This window comes from Phoca vitulina, unplaced genomic scaffold (assembly GCF_004348235.1).
Source record: "Phoca vitulina isolate PV1807 unplaced genomic scaffold, GSC_HSeal_1.0 scaffold3, whole genome shotgun sequence".
Taxonomy (NCBI): Eukaryota; Metazoa; Chordata; class Mammalia; order Carnivora; family Phocidae; genus Phoca; species Phoca vitulina.
In genome coordinates, this window is record NW_022589706.1 from 64,524,571 (window position 1) to 64,540,239 (window position 15,669).

General features: G+C 38.0%; 1 protein-coding gene across 9 annotated transcripts in view; it reads right to left on the reverse strand.

Annotated features, from left to right (window-relative positions):
- Positions 1-15,669, reverse strand: part of MAPK10 (mitogen-activated protein kinase 10) — a 317,221-nt gene that overhangs the window by 246,304 nt on the left and 55,248 nt on the right. The window contains exon 2 of one of the 9 annotated variants that reach the window (XM_032400736.1): positions 3,598-3,797. The exons of the other annotated variants lie outside the window; for them this stretch is intronic. The gene's annotated coding sequence lies outside the window, so the exon portion shown is untranslated. The remainder of the gene's footprint in view (positions 1-3,597; positions 3,798-15,669) is intronic. 9 annotated transcript variants of the gene reach the window in all.

Below are 15,669 nucleotides of genomic sequence, written 5' to 3' on the forward strand. Positions count from 1 at the left end.
TTGACTCCTGAAAGTATAATGTGTGAAGGGGCAGCATTAGCAGAATCAAGCAAGCAAAAAGTTCCCAGCCCCAGCACTCCAGACAAACTCCCCAGATGGAAATCAGGCTGTGCTCTCAGCTGCCTACCTCTTTTTTGCTAGTCATCTTCCCCATGCCCCCCTAACTCCAGTGTTCCTGCTGCTCTGTGAGCCATTGTATGCCCTTCCAACAAATTGCCTTGCTGCTCAAGTTTGTAAATGCTGGGTTCTCTTATTTGTGGCCAACCACAAACATACTGTGTGTGTGCCCTGAGGCTGTTAAGTCTGTGAGAAGAGGTGTCCTGAGTCTTCTTCTGAAAACACTGTCCTCAGATTACACTCTTACTAAAAAGGAATGAAGTTTCTTGAGTTGGTGTTTGAGACAATAAGTTAAAGGGAAAGGAAACCCTATCGGAATGTAGGCTTATTGAGGAAGGACCCACAGTTATTTCACCGTATCCCAATTGTCCATCATGCAAGTTCTCTCCAGGCCCAGGATGGAGAGCAAACAAAGGTGGAGGTCCACTATTCATGGAGATTTAATGGACAATGCAACTATTGATTAGACCGATGCAAAAAAAATGGCCCAGTTTGCATTTGCTCTCAAGACAACTCATTATACATTAAACACTAGAAGTCCAATCTGTATCCTTCAGTGGGTGCCCCATAATAAGACTTTGATACTAGAGAACAGCCATGGGTATCTTCGTGTTTTGCATGTTGGAAAAATTATTTGGGAAGATGGAATAAATACTGAAGAGCCTAGATTACCACGTAAATGCAATATTACTTATATGATTGATGAGACCTCAGGAGAAATTCATTAGGCCTTATAAGAAAAACTCTTAATTAAAAATTCAGATTATTAGATTACAAACTTGGATTGGATAAGATTTCATTAGAAACTACAAAACAATACTGAAATAGTTAATCATATGAAAGCACAAGCAAAAGTCTCCACTAGCATTTGTGAATGTAATGTACAATGAAAATGTACAATGCTATGCACTGCTAATCAAGAATCAAAAATTCTGATTAAGAATCATACCATTAATGTCGTATATTTAAAGATATTCCCTCATTGTGAACATTGTATTAATTTTTAAAATTCATCCTACTGTGAAAGACAATTATCATATGATCTCACTGATATGAGGAATTTGAGAAAATAAGACAGAGGATCATAGAGGAAGGGAGGGAAAAATGAAACAAGATGAAACCAGAGAGGGTGACAAACCATAGGAGACTCTCAATCTCAGGAAACAAACTGAGGGTTGCTGGAGTGGAGGGGGGGTGGGAGGGACGGGGTGGCTGAGTGATGGACAGTGGGGAGGGTATGTGCTATGGTGAGCGCTGTGAATTGTATAAGACTGATGAATCACAGACCTGTACCCCTGGGACAAATAACGTATTATATGTTAAAACAAATAATAATAATAAATAAAATTCATCCTATTGTAATTCTGATAATTGCTTGGTTTTGTATTTTACTATGGACTTGCTGGATACTTATGCACCTGCAAACTGCTCAGAAAAAGGTGAAACAGAAATGGAGATAATTAAAAAACTATAGCACAACTATAAAGCAGTAGCAAAAATGAGAAATTGCAAGAGTAAATACAGTTCTAAAAAAAACACTTAATTTTTCCCTAGTGCCAAAGGGAAGAGTACTCCTCCCCCTCCCTTTAGCATTTACCTTAGAAAACTTGATCAAATGCTTTCTCTGTCTTTTTGAGATGTATATACATTTTTTAAAAGATTAATAAACCTCACACTGGTTCTACATCCCAGGAATGCATTTCTCAGAGACCTCAGAGCAATTTCTTTGAAGTATGAACTTCTAGGAGGGTGGATGGCATTCCCTTCCCGGGCTCTGTGGGATTTTAAACCTCTGTGCTTGGCTTCTTGACGGTACTTCCTGCTTGTCATAAAGACACAAGTTGAGGTGCAAACTGCCAGTTATACAGTCAATGTTGTGGGGATGTAAGGCACAGCATGGTGACTATAGTCAATAATATTGTACTGCATATTTGAAAGATGCTAAGAGAGCAGATCTTGAAAGTTCTCATCATAAGAAAAAAAAATGTAACTCTCTATGGTGCCAGATGGTAACTGGACTTATTGGGGTGATCATTTCACAATGTATACAAATACGAATCATTATGTTGTACACCTGAAACTAATATAATGTCAGATGTCAATTATACATGAATTAAGAAAAAAGATATAGGAAATCTTATTTTTTTTCTTTCAATAAAGACAATTAGCATAAATGTAATGAATTGTATCTGCCTACCTAGCTATATTAAAGGGTGAGATTTCTTTCATTGCAATCTCCTCAGCAGATTGCATGTGATGTGCATCTCAGTCTGATTAATCTTAATTATATTTCCCCAACCCAGCTTAGGGATACAGTGGGAACAATTCCTACAGAAGCTCATTAACTTCTCTCTGAATAAACCCATGCCCAGTTGTGGAAAGCCATGTAGGGTATGCCATCTGACACAGAAACATCAAATAAAACAAAAACTGATTAATAGAACCTACCAGCAGTGCTGGAAGGAAAAAATAAAACAAAACTTCTGAATAATGTGTTTTTTTATGTTATTTCAGTTATTACTCTGACACCAAAATAAGGAGCACTAGAAAGATGTAATGCCAACACACAAGTGAATAGTGTTCCCATGACACAGTAGGCAGTGAACGACAAACACTTGAAGGAATTATAATACAGTAAAATAAATCTCCCAGAAGGCTGGAGCTATGCCAATTTTAACTCATTTTTTTACAACGTTCTACAAAAATGTCGAAAAACTTTCAGTGTTAAAGCTGATGACATTGACAAGATTGAGTGATCATAAGGTTTGAGTGCCTAGATACGTGGTTTTGTACAATGGAGAACGACGTGTATTCATGATGTTTTGTAAAGCTAAAAGCACTTTCTTTGATGATTAGTTGTTTGCAGTACAGGTCATCAAAGAAAGACATTGTCATGTCTGTTTTTCTATTTTTCTGTACAATGTGTGTGAAATAAAGAACATTTCCCATATTGCAGACTGTAAAACACCAGTATCCCACAAGACATTATTTATATTCAGTGAGAAACAATAAAAAGCAAGGACATTTTGTGGTTAAATAAATCTGAGAATTCCCTACTTGAAGGCTATGAGGAAACATACCATACATAAACAATCCCAGTTAATTAGAACCTCCCCAATTACTTGACCATGAATTCTCCTCCCCTTTCTTTTTACCCATTTAATAATAACAACAATAATAATGATGATGACAAAATAGCTATCACTTATTAGGCACTTATTATGTGTCACAGTTTTATGTACTACTTTACATGTAAGGCTCACTTAATCCTTATAAAAACCATATGAAGAACATACTATCATGGTTATCCCCATTTTACAAATGAAGAAACAGAGGTTTAGAAGAATTAAGTAATTCGCCAAGGTCACCCAACTTGTGGTAGAGAAAGAACCTGAATCTAGAAAGACTACTTCTTAGCCACTTGCTCAGCTGCCTCTCCTTCCTTAGCAGAGGGTTGCGCATGCTCAGACCATTCATTACCTCAGGAAGGTTATTGCTTTCACTTCAATTCTTCTCACTTGCTTCTTTGAACGATTTCCATTCCATGCTTGGTTGGAGTTATGTTGCCTGGTTTCCACACTTATCAGCTGTGCTATCATCATTTCATTGTCCTTTCCCTCTGTTTTGGCTGTGCTTCTCAAGTTTGTCCTCCACAGTGCTCTGTGTCTCTATTCCCTCATCTAGAAAATTGTAAATAGAATAGTAATACTACCTGCCTCATAGGTTATTGTGAGGCTTAAACAAACTAAGACCTCCAGTGAAATGTCCTTTGAACAGCCATCTGGCCGTAGCAGGAGCTCAGTGAATATTAAAATTTTAAAATTAATATTCACCACCTGTATTATTCTTGCTATTTTCCTCACTGATTCAGTCTCTACACAGTCACCCTCTGTGTGATACAGAAACAATATACTGGTAACAGGTGTATAAGAGCATTTGACTGCCTAAAAATGTAGTGTATATACTCTGTAGGAGGATTATAAACCAGTTTTTGAGTTGGTAGATCTTTATTTCTGCCAAGGGTGAGAAGTAACAAAGAAACAAAAGGTCTTCATACCTACTTTCAGAAGAGCAAGATTTTTGCTCTTTCTTTCTTGCCACGCAGACTATCTGTTGCTTTTCTCAGTCTAGTTTCCATGGTCTTGCAATGGAAAGTCCCTTGGAATCTAGCAAAAATAGTCCTTGTTTTTGTTCCTGATGTGACTTTGTGTGTTTCCCTCTGTTTTTGTAGATATTTAAGTTGGAAGGTAGGAATGAATGCATTAGAGGAAGCCAGTGAGAGGCTATTTTTAACCAAAATCATGGAATCTTCTCTTAAAGGATATTCTTCAGGCAAAATTCGCATCTTCTAAAAGCACTTCTGAGATTTTTTTACAGTTCCTTACTTAAAACTTGGAGATTTGCTTATTTGAAGAAAGCAGTTATATAAGTTCAGTGTTACTTCATGCATGAATTTCAGAGAAGCCTAAAATCTATATAGTTGCATCTACTTTTAAAGAACTATTGTGTAAGACTGATGAATCACAGACCTGTACCTCTGAAACAAATAATACATTATATGTTTAAAAAGAGAGAGAGAGAGAGAAGATAGTAGGAAGGGAAAAATGAAGGGGGGAAATCGGAGGGGGAGATGAACCATGAGAGACTATGGACTCTGAGAAACAGAGGGTTCTAGAAGGGGAGGGGGGTGAGGGATGGGTTGGCCTGGTGATGGGTATTAAAGAGGGCACGTATTGAATGGAGCACTGGGTGTTATACACAAACAATGAATCATGGAACACTACATCAAAAACTAATGATGTAATGTATGGTGATTAACATAACATAATAAAATAAAATTTTAAAAAAAGATGTAACATCAATTTAAAAAAAAGAACTGTATGGGCTAACAAATCAAATCACTGTCAGTTGTCAGTTTGTATCCCTTGATCCGTACAGCAGTAAATTATAACTGTATTGCTTCCACCCTTTGGATCTAAAGCTGGCTTGCCCAGTGCTTGGGGCAGCATTGGCTCTCTAGCCTAGAGCAGTAGCTCTCACCAAGGGCTTTGGGGAGGTGTTCTTACAACTTATTCCCACAGAGATTCTGTTATTGTTCTCTCCCATGACTACCTAAAAAGGCAGTATTATTGCCTAGTAATGAATAATAATAACTACAGCAGCTAACACTTGAAGGGTTTACTCTGTGCCAGGCACTTTTCTAAGGGCTTTATATATATTAACTCACTTAATTTCATTCTCATAGCAGCCACATGAGGTAAGTCCTATGATTAGCCCCATTTTAGAGATGAGGAAACCGAGGCAGACAGAAGTGAAAAAATTTGTCCAAGGTCACACAGCTAATAAGTGGCAGGGCTAGTAAATGGCACAACAGAGATTCAAATCCAGGCAGCCTGGCTCCGGAGCTCTTGCTCTTAATCTCAAGGCCATGCTGAACGAGGGCAGTGTGGGACTCCTCATGGGTTGGGGAGGGAGGTCTTCGTCTCTACAGCCCGCTCCACTCCCAGCTCTCCACCTAGAGTAGCCTGAGGCAGAGTAACCCTGTTGGTTTGTTGATGATACTTCTTGGTGTCAGTAAAGACTAATGAAAGGGAAATTTAAGGCTGAACCCACAGGATTTGGAAATTGATGGATAGAGAGGGAGTTAGAGCCTGTGTGGTAGAATGCACTGTTAACAGAAATAGAGAATCATATCTGCCTTCAGGGAACTTCAGCTGCATTCAGGAAAGACCAGAGTGTAAACACACCATTTGAATTCAATGAAGAAGAGTATGATTTGCTCCAGGTGTTATAGTAGGACAAAGGAGGAGCACTTTACTAGCTTGGCAAGGAAAGATCATCAAGAAAGGCTTAAAATACCAAAGTCCACTTTCTAAGATTATAGACCAATAAATCCAGTATTCCCCCTTTACAATCAATCAACAAAAACTTTTTTAAAGTGTTGCCTCTGCTTGTCATAGTCAAATAGAAACACTGCAATTGCATTAGAGGTGATTCTAGTGTTAAATTTTCTATCTATTAATTTTAAACTATTTCTATCAAAATGTCTTATCCACAAACTTTTCGCTTTTTGTTGTTTTTGTTTTGTTACCAAAAATGGGCCACATAAACTCTACATGTAATCTAAATATATTCTTGCCCTTCTCTGTATGGTACTTTTAAGAATATTCATCAGCGTATGAAAGTACTGAATTACTATATTACACATCTAAAACTAATATAACACTGTATGTTAACTAATGGGAATTAAAATAAAAACTTAAAAGAAAATTAAAAAAAGAAAACCATGAATGGTATAGCTTTATAATCAGTAAATTGATTGTATTTCTGGGAATACTATAATAAAATTTTGTTAAAGCCTATTTAAAAAAAGGAATATTCATCACCAGATAGGAAACACGGCTGCCATCCTTTTAGAAAAGAGTTGTGAGTAATGGTTTATTCTGCATTTCTAAACATCAGGTGTTCTAAAAAAAGCTTAAGAGAGTCAAGGTATTTTTATTGTCCCTAAATATTCCAGGCATAATGCAATTCTCACTGTTCAAATGCTTACATTAAAATTACTCCCATTAATCCACAAATTATATACTAATGCACAAATCTAACTAAACCTTTTTTTAAAGGGTGACTTTTTTTTAAAGGGTGATGTGACCCTTGGTCATATCAGAAATAATCACAACAGAAATGATTCAAGTTAAGGATGGTCTTCAATAATGTTGGTGATATCTAGAATCAAGCTGTACCTTGAAATTTGTCTAAAAATCGGATCTACTGTGTCTGCATTGTTCACATTCCTGTGATAAAAATAGAACTCACTGGATTGAATTGCTGAAGTTTCTAAATATACAGAAAAGAAAATCTCATATAAGAAAACATAAGAGAATGAAGAGGTAGGCTATGTACAGTTTCTGAGGTTACCACTGGAGACATGTTCACCCAGATCAAGGAAGCTGAGTTAGGTATGGAAGACTGGCACAGTGAGGGAAGAACTGGAAGAACTGGTCTGCCGTCCAGGTGTCCCAACTCTAGCTCTAGTTTCGTCACCTCCGGAGCTCTGGCCCTCAGCTTCAGCATGTATAAACTAAGGCATTGGACTAGACAATGACCAGTGTCAAACTGTGCAAAATCTAAGATCCTAAACTCTCTATTTGTTGTCTTACGGTCTTAAATTCTGCATTTTCTGTCGTGAAAAATTTGCATGCTTTTCTCTATTAAAAATTATAGTCTAAAACCGCATATGGTTTTAGATTATCACTCAACTATTTTCTAAATCAGAAATGGAGTGCATTTTACCTAGTGCAAGATAGTTAATCACAACAATGTTACTAGCCTACTGCTTTGGGGAAACATCAGGGATTCCCTGAATTGCTTCTTTAGGGAACAATGAGACTAAGTAATCATTAATTCATTAATTCATTCAATACACTTTCATGAAGTACCCCTATGTGCCCAGTCCTTTTCTGAACATTGGCAAATCAGACATGAATGTTAATAATCTTTTCCTTCCAGGGGCTCACAGTCCAATGAATGTGAGATATTACTTCCAATTAAAATACAGTTTTTTAAGTGCTATGATAAGGCTGTAAATAGGAAACTATGGAAATTCAGAAGAGAGATTTTGATTCATTCATTCTACAAATATTTATCAAGCACCGGCTCTGTGCCAAGCACCACTGTAAATACCATGTTATATAGCAGTGAAAAATAAAAGTAAAAAAGATCCTGCCCTAGTTGTACAACAGAAAATAAACTCCCAAAATCAAATAATATACATGATATTGCTGTATACTGATGAAGGCTATTAAAAAAAAATAAAATAAAATGAGGGGATATAGACTGCTAAAGGATTCCATTTTAGGCAGAGAAGTCAGGGATAGCCTCTGTGTTGATGTGACATTGGGACAGCCATGAATGAAACAAAGGAACACTAAGGATATCCAAGTGAGTGGTCCAGGCAAAGAAAGCATCTAAGGAAAAGGCCCTGAGGCAAGAACCCCCTTAGCATGGGAGTGGAGAGAGACAGGGAAGGTTACAGAGTCCCAAAGCAGCTAAGGACTAGATCATGTGGGGCCTGCTGAACATCACAAGGAGGCGTGATTTTCTTCTGGGAGGATGGAAAGTCACTAAAGGTTTTTGCAGAAGATGACATGATCACATTTTTATTTGTAAAGAATGACTCTAGATGCTGTATGGAGAATAAACTATAAAGAGGCAGAAGCAGAGAATAAGAGTGGAAGCATAGAGAAAAAATTCAGGAGGTAATTATTGTATTTATGTTATGATATACATATATGTGTGATTAAATCATATTCTAGGGTATATTAATATATAATGACAAATTATATTTTCATGTTTATGTTTATAACATTATATAAGTCACATATATATAACCATATTATTTGTACTAAAATATAACATTCTTATATTCCAAGATTATCATTACATTCAAATATATTTTATATATAATACATTATATAATTATAATATGTAATCCATGTTGTATTATTATACTGTTCTTTATTTTAATATTTTTAGAAAAAGATGATGATGCCTTAGAGTAGGGGAAGTAGCTGTCAAGGCAGAAAGAAGTCCTATTTGTGGGAAATATTTTGCAGTTAGATCTAACAGGACTTGCCAATGGTTTTTCTGTGAGCTGTGAGAGAATAAAGGCATTGTGGAAGACTCCTAAGTTTTAGCTTGAGCAACTACGTGAATAATTATACCATTTGCTAAAATAACAAAGAATAAGGTGAAGAAGGTATTAAGAGTGGGGCTGAAAATGAAAAGTTTTATTTTGGATATAATAAATTTGGGATGAGTGTATATGAGATATTAATTATGTATACAGGACTGGATAGAATGGTCAAAGAAGTCAGGGTTGGAAACACAGATTTGGGTTATTTATGTGTATTTAGCCACAGGATTGGGTGAGCGAGTACAGGATGTGAAAGGGAAGAAAAGAATTATGATAATTGAGCTATCAAGTACTCTAACATTTCAAAACCATGAGATCGAGAAACCAGCAAAGGAGCCATCAGTTGGACAAGAGAAAACCTGGGCGAGTGACGCAGGTAGCAGGGTGACCTGCTCCATCAAGACCTGCTAAGGAGGATGATGAGTCCCATGAGAACTAAGAATTGACCAGAGGATTTACCAGCTGCTTCTTCTCCCTGAGATGCTATTCCAGTTGTGCACACAGCCGACAGTCTCTCTTTCCTCAGCTCTTTACCCAAAGTTACCTTCTCAGTGATGCTGGCAATGGCCACCCCACCAAAAATGTCAACCCGATCTCCCAGTTACCTGTATCCCCTTTCCCAGCTTTATTTCATCTCCTTAGCACTTTATCACTATTAGTAGACTAGATGTTTTACATTGTCTATTTCGCTCATTGGGATAAATCCATAAAGGCAGGAATTTGAGACTGTTGAACTTATTGCTGTTTCCTCAGCACCTAGAATAGTGCCTGCTACCCAGCTGGCCCTCAGCAGCCCAATAAATACTGACTGAATGAACGAACAAAGCCATCAACCACTACACCAGATCTAGGAGCTTTAAAAAGTTGGCCTTTTTCCTTCGTTTTTTAATCAAAGCTTAACTGTGGACTTAGACTCATCTTCCTGCAGTGAAAAGTAAATGTGTAAAAGGAAGAGATACTTGCATGTTTCTTAAAAATGTTAAAAGACTAGCTTGCAAAATGTCTATCAGACATTGTGCAAACTATTGTAGACTTTGATGATGTAAGAATATACAAGGCAGCGTGACCACTCTCAAGGAACATTCAGTCTGGTGGTAAATGAAAACTCGTAAATAGGAAAACTACAGCATAGCATCATAAGTGCAAACATAGGTAAGGTCACTAGAGGCCTAATCAAAGTGAAGTCGGGGCCAGACAAGTGGAGAACTGGGTCAGATGTCACCTATGCATGACAGAGAACACATCAGAAAAAATCTGAGATTTAAGTCATTTGTTCACTGAGTATATATTGACATCTCAGCACCACATTAGGCACTGGGAATATAAAAAGCAAAAAAAAACCCACAACCTCTCCCTTATAGAATTCAATCTAGCAAGACTTAGAACCAACCTGTGTGAAATCAGTATTGCAAACAAGCACCTGTTGAAATGCTTTATAGGGGGCGCCTGGGTGACTCAGTTGTTAAGCATCTGCCTTCAGCTCAGGTCATGATCTCAGGGTCCTGGGATCGGTCCCGGGATCGAGTCCCACTCCCTGCTGAGCAGGGGGTTCACCTCTCACTCTCCCTCTGTGCGCTCTCTCTCTCTCTCTCAAATAAATAAATAAAATCTTTAAAAAAAAAAATGCTTTATAGGTCCTGAGTCAGCCAATTCTAGGTAGCCATGCTACACACCACACTGGTCTACACTGGAGCAGCTATCTGATGTTCTGATGAATGGTTTTGAGTGACATCCAAGCACACCCCATCACTGGCCCAATGGTTACAGAGAAAGTACAAGGTTTTATTTAAGCAGAGGCAGTCAAATGAGCTATACACATTTTTTTTAAAGAAATGCATTTGGGGTGCCTGGGTGGCTCAGTCGTTAAGCATCTGCGTTCGGGTCAGGTCATGATCCCAGGGTCCTGGGATCGAGCCCCCACATCGGGCTCCCTGCTCGGCGGGAAGCCTGCTGCTTCTCCCTCTCCCACTCCCCCTGTTTGTGTCCACTCTCTCGCTGTGTCTCTCTCTGTCAAATAAATAAATAAAATCTTTAAAAAAAAAAAAAGAAATGCATTTAGCTTTGGCATTTCAAACTGAGACAAGGCACTAGAAGGCTAGATGCTGGGATAAAAAAATGCAAATCATAACATTTTAGCATAAATTTTTAGATTTTCAGATAATTCATTTCTAAGTACCAGCTATCATTCTACATAATTTTATACTGCCACTGGTACTTGCCAACTTCCAAACTGAAAGGACTCTAAGGAACAAAATGTCCTTAGGTTAAGGCAGGAGAAGGAAAAACAAATTCATTTTGCAAGAGCTAATGCTACAAATTCTTATGAAATTAGATATTTGGGAGTGAATTGTAAATAAATATATGGATAGCCATATAGCTTCTTTCTTAATAATTTTATACATTTTTTGTACATATAGTGAAAGAGAACTTCAGGTAATCATGCTTCCCTCAGGAAAGACAACCATGGCATCAGGACTTTTCTTTTTTTTTTTTTTTTAATTTTAATTCCAGTATAGTTAACATATAGTGGTTACATTAGTTTCAGGTTACAATATAGTGACTTATATTTCTCAATGCTCATCAAGCTAAGTGTACTCTTAATCCCCCTTTACCTATTTCACCCACCCTCCATCCACCTCCCCTCTGTTTGTTCTCTATAGTTAAGAGTCATCAGACCTTTTCTTGAACCTTCCTGAACCACAGTATTATTTCACTAATTGAGCCCACAGAGAATGATACTTTTTTCTCAGATTTTACAGTGTTGCTGATTCTGAAGAGTATCTGTAATGAAGTTCGCCAATTAATCAGGAACCTTGCAAAATTATTAAACTAGCATTCTTTTTTAAAAAAAATAGTGTTTAGTATTCTATTTCTAACAAAAAGTTAAGAGGAATGTGCATAAATGTGTGCAACTGAGTGATGTCCAAAAAGTGTAAGATGATATTGACTTCAATGACTATTAGGAAAATAAATCCTTCCCTCCACATATCTGACACAAAATCGTAAAATGTTGAAGCATAATCCTCATTTCCTTCTGTCAATGACACTTGGGAGGAAAAAGCATTTGAGTGAATGAGGAGATTCCTAGAATCAACTGTATCTATGATGCAGGAATAATAAATGTTTTTTAATAGCTCAGACAAGTCAAAGGGTGGGAACAGCTTCAGCAAAGGAGATGATGTGGGGGGTGGGAGGGGCAATAAAACCACTTTAGGGAAGGCTGTGGTGGTCTATGATCTCGTAACTATTTTTGCATAACTCACTATTGTTTCTCTGCCCAGGCTATCACACTACACCTTTTCTTTCATGAAAAAGGTACAAATGCATAAAACTAAGTCAGCATGAAATGTTTTGTCAAGAAAGCCACCACCAAGGTGCCCATCTATCCTAAATTTCCTTCTGTCCATATGTACGAATATAACTGTGTCTATGGTTTCAGTATACTACATTAAATAAAATTACTGAGTCTTCAACAAACTCTAAAATCTACTTCATGTCCTCTATTTAAAAAGGCAATAAGGGGTGCCTGGGTGGCTCAGTTGGTTAAGCGTCTGACTCTTGATCTCTGCTCAGGTCGTAATTTCAGGGTTTTGAGTTTGAGCCCTGCATTGGGCTCCACGCTGGGTGTGGAACCTACTTTCAAAAAAAGGCAATAAAAAGTGTAGATATATTTCTATAAAAAAATTAATGTGCCAAAATGTCATTACCTAGAGGGTCAAATGTACAGATATATGGAAACACCAAATGTACAGAATTATTCATTCTTTGTGAGTTAGGTGTTTGCTGTACTTTTGAGAAATAAAACCTTAGAAAACATTCTCTGATTATTATGAAAGGAAGAGAAGATTGATATAAGACTGTATCTATTAAGTCAGGTCTATTTCAACTGCTGAGTTGAAAGAAGAGGACCTAGCACTCCTGCTTTAGAGTGAGTTTAATTCACATCCCTTCTGTCTGGTGCTAGTAACATTATTAGTACCCCACTTATATCCCCGTGGTTTTCACCTCTACATTACAAAGGCTACTCACTGTGAACACCTGAAGTTCTCTGCCTTAGGGCTTCTCTCTGGCCACAGGGAACATGCTCAACCTGCATGCAGGACAAACTCAGAAGTTCAGAGATTCAACACCCACAAAAGCAGCTCTCAATAAATGATGGATGAGGAGTGGAGAGATATAGACCCAAGCTGCCTCACTTAATTGTGATAGCTCTGAGTTAGACTAAATATATTCTACCTCCCCGAGTTTCTCTGCAGGATTGAGCCCTTTGGTATATCTGGTGAGTGAGTTGACAACACACCATTTAGTGTTTTTTCCCTTCCCTCTCTCACTTCTCCACTCTTCCACTCGTGTTCCCTGGGATCACCTCCCAAATGAACTACTCTGCAATAAATCCTTACCACCAGGTTTACTTTGAGATAACACAATCCAAAATATATGGCCAGAATTTATGCTTCAGTTGTACATAGGTTTTTAAGTGTGGGCCAGAGTTCACATATAAATATAAACGGGTTAGGTTCTGAGAGGATTTAATTAGTCTACATGTTTGGCAATCAGAAGTCATACTAGGATTTCTGTTTCTCCCCATGAGGGACTAACAGCCAAGAGAATTGTCCTCCTGATGTTAAAAAGAAGAAGGAGGAGGAGGAGGAGGAGGAGGAGGAGGAGGAGGGAAAGGAGGAGGGGGAGGAGGAGGGGGAGGGGGAGGAGGAGGGGGAGGAGGAGGGGAAGAAGAAGAAGAAGAAAGATTTATATATGAAAATGAGTATTTTCTGACACTGAACAATAGCCAGAGCAAGATTGTGACCCATGAGACAGAAAAAAAAAAAAAAAATGAAGTGATCTTTACATTTTCTCCAAATTATTGCCTGGAGACAGCCTTAAAGCCACAGGGAAGGAGAAGCCTAAGAAAGCTTAGCAGTCTCACAGTCTCACAGTCTCATGCAAGTGAGGAGATGGGTTCAGGGAGGCTGAGCGAGCTAGAATCCCTGGGGCAAAGGACTGGAAAGGAGAGAGAAAGAGCTCCTGAAATCTTTAGAGAAAGCCCTCTGAGGCTCTGCTGAGTACTGATTGGCACACATCTAGGTTAATACCCCACATGGCTATGGAAAGAACTTCCTAAAGCAATTCTCAGAGCTCAAGTCAGGTTGGGAATAGTTTGTCTTCTCACCGGTCAGAGTGGAAAAAACTGGTAATCCATGGAACTTGGGTGGAGTCCTCAGAAGAGTATTGTCTGAGTAGTGCAGCTAAATTAGCCTTAAAGGCTGCAGCGGACCCACCAAAATAAAGCATAAAAGTAAGATTTGGAAAGGTCAGCATGATCCAAAGTAACTTAACCATACACTAGAACAAAGCCCAACACTCATATTCCCCTGGCTTTCATGTCTACATAATTAAAGAAAATGTTCAAAATAGCCTATATTCAATAACAAGTTGCCAGATATGCAAAGCAGCAGAAAAATATGACTCTGAGAAAGAGAAAAAAAAAAAATCAGTCAATAGGAACAGACCCAGGAATGACAGAAAGGTTGCAATTAGCAGACAAGAATCTTAAAGTAGATTTTATGAATTTTATGAATGTGCTTGAGGATGTAGAGAAGATACATATATATAACAGGGAGGTAGAAGATTAAAAAAAAGATCCAAATAGTATTTCTGATTATGAAAAATGTAGTGGTTGAAATGAAAAATTCCAAAGAATGAAAAGTCAAAAACCACTGACTCACAAGGCCCATGGGATTTGACCTCCCACTTTTTCCCCCTTTTCCCTAGGCCTCGGGGCCTTTGCACTGGCTGTTCCCTCTGCCTGGAGCACACTTCCCCAGGCACTTGTCTGACTTGCTCCCTCACCTACTCAGGCCTGTGCTCTCCTTTTCAGTAAGGTCCTCCCTGACCTCCTCACTTAAATCTGTCTTCTCCTCTCTACTCTTTAACTTCCTTCTCTGCTTTATTTTTCTCACAGAATTTTTCACCATCTAGTTTGCTCCACATTTTATGTATTTTGTTTTTTGCCAGTTTTCCTCACTATACTCTAACCTTCATGAGGAAAGAGATTTTTCTCCCTGTGTTCACTGCTATCTCCCTAACATCCGTAAAGCTTCTGGCACATACTAACTGCACAAAGAATATCTATCAAGTGAATATTTTAGAAAAATAACTCTGGCTCCCATGTGTATTGATTGTTTACTACAATATGAAAGAAATAGAAAATATGGTTTTATAAAAGTATGATAAAACGTATCTTTTAGTACTGTTATCTTCTGGCATCAATATATACCTTCATATTAGTAAATATATATTCTCAGCATTTCTCCCCTCCTTTCTTCTCTTATTAATAACCCAAAGGCTATTTTTTCCTTCCCTTGCCCAACACAGTAACTGACACAAAGGCTTAAAGGATCCAGTAGAAATGCAAACAGAAAGATTTGGTTGCAATCCAAACTCTTTTTTATCCTGCTGTTGAAGATTAGTTCAGACTGGATTTGTGGCGAGGAGAGGAGAAAGTGCAGCAGTAGCTGCTAAAAAAGAAGGAAGGGCAAAGGCCTCGGAAGTGGGAAGGAGGAACAGGACCTCCCATCTTTAGAAGCACCAAGAAAGTAAAAAGAGCCAACTCTAGGTGGCCCTACACTGGACACTTAGTCCTGAACAGAGAGAAGGACACTTTTTTGTAAGGGTGGGACATGAAGGAAAGCTTTATCTTTCAGATAAAATGGAACCAAACAGAACCAAGTAGGAATTTCACACTAGATGAGATTTAAAAATGAGAAAAATTACAAAGCAATATTGACTGGTGAACACAGAATAGGAATGCAAATATAATTTCCTTTGTCTATAAGCTATTTAAATGGCACAAGGAT